This window comes from Suricata suricatta, chromosome 9 (genome assembly GCF_006229205.1).
Source record: "Suricata suricatta isolate VVHF042 chromosome 9, meerkat_22Aug2017_6uvM2_HiC, whole genome shotgun sequence".
Lineage (NCBI taxonomy): Eukaryota > Metazoa > Chordata > Mammalia > Carnivora > Herpestidae > Suricata > Suricata suricatta.
In genome coordinates, this window is record NC_043708.1 from 101,581,636 (window position 1) to 101,585,900 (window position 4,265).

At 52.2% G+C, this 4,265-nt stretch overlaps 1 protein-coding gene across 1 annotated transcript in view; it reads right to left on the minus strand.

Annotated features, from left to right (window-relative positions):
- Positions 1-83, minus strand: part of DAPK2 (death associated protein kinase 2) — a 116,277-nt gene extending 116,194 nt beyond the window's left edge. Inside the window, exon 1 of the mRNA XM_029951059.1 lies at positions 54-83. The gene's annotated coding sequence lies outside the window, so the exon portion shown is untranslated. The remainder of the gene's footprint in view (positions 1-53) is intronic.
- Between the last annotated feature and the right edge of the window lie 4,182 nt (positions 84-4,265).

Genomic DNA, 4,265 nt, shown 5'->3' on the forward strand with positions numbered 1-4,265 from the left:
GGACGCTGCGCTGGGCGGGCAGGGCAGGCGCGACGGGGTGCGCGGCGCTCGTCTCCGCTCTCCGGCCGCCCGCCCGCGGAGCCGCTGAGGAGCAGAGGGGGCGGAGCGGCCTGCCCGGTCCCAGGCGCCGGCTTGGAAGCGCGCCCGGCCGCCCCGGGACGGGGCTCGGGGCGCCCCCTGCTGGGAGCCCCCTCCGGACAGCCCCGAGGTGAGGGCCGAGAGCCTTCCACCGGGTCGTGCAGCACTTCCAGGAGTCGGGGTCGAGAGCCCGGGGGCAAGACTCTCCAGGCGTCCTTACCGGCTCAGAGGCTCACAAGCTGTGTGGCCTTGGGCAAGTCAATGAACCTGTCCAAGCTTTATTTGGAAAGCGATTTAAATGAGCCAACGGTAATGTAATATAGCCTGGCACAATCGCTCAGACAATGTTATTTCCTTACCCCTTCACCCCTAACCTGCCCAGCCCACCCCACCCCCACAACATGCACACTGTGAGAGAGGAAGTCCCACTAGGGAATAGGCCGTTTCCTCCCTCACAGCCAGAACGCTCCCTGACAGATTCTTCTGGGAAGCCCACCGCCCACGTTTCATAGCTGGGGGGGGGGGGGGGCTGAGATGGAGAGGGACACTCCCCTCCTCACCACCAAGCCCCAGCTTGGAAGCAGCCTAACCTCGTTCCCCCTCCACACCCCCAGCCTCTACATGGTTGGTGAGTGAAGCCCTGCATCACTATAAAGCCCTCCTTAATAAAGCACTTGGCAGTGGATTCCCCCCTCTCGTCCCTCTGCCCAGAATCCCAGGAGGGGGAAAAAGAATGAGAGTGGAGAGGGTGATGGGAAGAAGGAAGCGGAAACAGAATCACAGCCAAGACTGAACTTACTTCAAGACAAGAGACTGCTTAGCGAAAGGAAATGGAGGCCCCTTCCCAGAGTTTCCACCCCTAAGTCACCCACAGGGCTCCTCCAGACAGTCCCGGAGGGGAACTGTTAGATTCAGAGCTCTGCCCTTTGGTTCAAAGCCCTGTGCTGCCATTCCCCATGTATAGTCTTGGGCACGACACCCGAGCTTTTCCTTCATCGGTAAAGTCGGACAAATAGTCCTTCTTAGAGTGTCTAATGGAGTTTACAATGGGGCTGAAATGAAAGGATGTGTAAGATACATCTGGAGGACCTCCACCAGTGTGGGCAACCTCTCCCCCACACACTGGGGGACTGACAAGTTCAGATGAGCCCTGTCCCCCTGCTGACCAGTGCCTGGGACAGCCTGGAGAAAGACCACACTTCCCTGTTTATAAACTTTCACTTCCCAGCACAGTGCAGGCCCTGAGCCTCTTGTCCCAAGAACACCGTGCTACCTGGAGTAATCCCCAAGACCAGAAGTGGCTTCCAAAGTCAGTGACAGAAGAGGATGCTCACTGAGCTTTCATCAGCAAAGGGAGACTCTTCATCCCCACAGTACCCTCAAAACACCCCCCCATTTCCTGTCATCCACTGCTATATAACAAGCCACCTCAGCCTTGGTGGCTTGAAATAGCAATTTTGTGAGGTTCACAAATTCTGAGGGTCAGGAATTCAGACGCTGCACAATACGGCTTATCTCTGCTCCACAATGTCTGGGGCTTCAACTGGGAAGGCTTGAGTAGTTGGGAATGACTTGAATGGCCGGGAGATGGAATATTCTGGAGGCTTCTTTATTCACATAATAGCCTGGTCTATGATGAGTCCAAGCTAGACTCGGCCAACACTGCCAGAAAACCTACATGTAGCCTCTCCATCCATTCCCCTATGAGCCTCATGCTTAACACCTAATTTGCAACAACAGCATCCCCTTGCATGAGGTAAAACAGACATTCTTAGATTTGATACTTGGCAAATTAGTCAAAGAACATTGCAGCTGGAAGGGTCATTGTCAATCATCCCATCAAGCCTGCCATTTTTCAGATGAGGATACTGAGGCTCAGAAAAGGAAAAGTGACTTGCCCAAGGTCACACAACTGGTAAGAGGCAGAGCCAGGATTAAGAGTCTCATGCTCTACCGACTGAGCTAGCCGGGCAGCTAAGAGCCAGGATTAGAACTAGGCCTCTGACAGATTTGTTTGGTCCTCTTTCCACTGTACTTATCAAATGCGATTGCCTAAGGCAGAACCATATTTTGCTTAAGGTTGAGTGAGCTTATCAGACCCTCACCTGACAACAGCGACAGGGCACTGAGCACTTTACATAGGACCAAGGTGGCAGTGGGCAGAGAAGGAAAGGCCCCAAGGGTGGTAACAACAAGTGCACATATTCCAGAACAAAGCCAGGGGAAGGGCGAGGTATTAAGAGCTAAGAATCGAGCAACACTGCTGCAGCTCCTGCATGGCTCTCACGGCTGAGAAAATAGTACAAATGCCTCACTCTGGTGATTAAAGCTCCAACCTGCACTACCCAGGCCTACACATACACCCTCTTCTGTCTTGTGGATGCACATCCAGGTGTTTTGCCAGGTTGGATTATTGGCGGTTCCTACATTCATGCTTTTGTTTAAGCCGCTCCACCCACCCCCCTCCCATCCTACAAAATCTTACCCATCTTTCAAGGGCCCTCTCAGGTATCATATCTTCCATAGAAACCTTTCTGATCTACCCTCCAGCTGGCTTTCTCTCCTGAATCCTACCAGTCTTGGTTTGTACCTAACTGACATTCCCCTTCCCCTGTTTTAGTTACCATTAGTGCCCCCTTCTCTTTGCCCTTAGGTCAAGGACAATGGCTTGTTCCTCTCTGTACCCAGGCAGCGCCTGATATCCCCAACCCAAAAAATTTTGTTAAATTGGACTGCTAGAATGTAAATGTTTCTCTTGTACCCCAAGGATACCAAAGTACCTGGCAGTTAGTGATCATATGTTGGGTGGAGAGAGGTACAGTTCACTGTAATGGCTGCCACACATTGCATTTCTTCCAATATGTGCCATCTCAGGGCCAGAAATTTTACTTCAAAGTAGATACAGTTATCCCTCTTTACGGATGTAGTAACTGAGGTTTGGGCAAGCTGACTTGCGCAACAAGCTCACCCAGCATGTTAGAGGCTGAGCTGTGCTGGGAATCTGCCCTGCCCATCTCCAAAATCCAGGCTCTTTCTGGTCCCCTGCCCCTTCACATACTCTCTGCTCTCCATGGAAATTTCCAAGTATTCTAAAATGGTATTAATACAGGGGTTCTCAGACCAGGCTGCACATCAGAATTGCCTGAGAGTGTTTAAAAATCCCCATTCTCAGACTACACCCTTCACCAGTTACATCGGAACCTCTCGGAGTGGAGTCTGGACACCAGTAGCGGTTAAAACTCCCCAATGATTCCAGTGTACAGGCTGAGAATCACTTTGTTCATGTCACAGAGATCTGGGGAAATGAAAGCACCCTCCACCAGCCCACCAAACTGCAAATACATCTGACACTTAAGGGACTATGAGATGGGTGAGTCACAGGAGCTTAAAGCTTCCACAGGGAATAAGCCCATGGGGAAAGAGGTAACCATGGCAAGCAGCAGAGGGCAATGAGCATGGTGATATCCTAAAGAACTCTTTGGTGCCTGGCAAGTTTACAGACCCTAACAGCCTGCTGGAAAGGAGACAGAGCTGGAATGTAGATGCTCCACGAGTCAGCTGGGGCAGCCGGCATTGGAGTCAGCACAGAGACTGCAGAATTTAAGGACTAAATGATGCCAAAAGCCCTAGTGTGAATCCCAGCATGTAATTCACTTACTGTGTGATCTAGGGCAAGCTTCTTGATCCCTCTGTGTCTCATTATCCCCAGTGGTCAAGTGGAGCTAAGAATAGCATCATGGACATTCAGTTCATTAGAAACACATGTGAAGGACTTAGATCAGTACCTAGCATGTGAGAAAGTGCTCTATTTTAATTTTTCCCTAAATGTCTGGAGTGAGCTTCCCTAGAGGAAGAAATGGATCTTAGCCATCTTTGTATCCCACCCAGCACCAACCTGGCCCAGAGCAGGCTCTTAGCCAGTGTCACATGACCTCTGGAATGCAGGCTTCTTGACATGGGCCCAGCACTGACACCTTTCCTAGGCTATTGGAGCAGGCCAGGGGAGGGCACAGGTGGCTCCTTCGTGACTGGCTTGCCTCTTGGGTGGAAGGCAGGCAGGAAGCCTCCTCCTCCTCCCAAAGGTGGCCTGGTGGCCTGGCTTCTCAGCCCTTCCCAAGCCCTACCCACACTGCCCTGTGCCCTCTGCTCTCCCTCACCCAGCCAGGAGGGTGGAGGGTGTGGAGCAG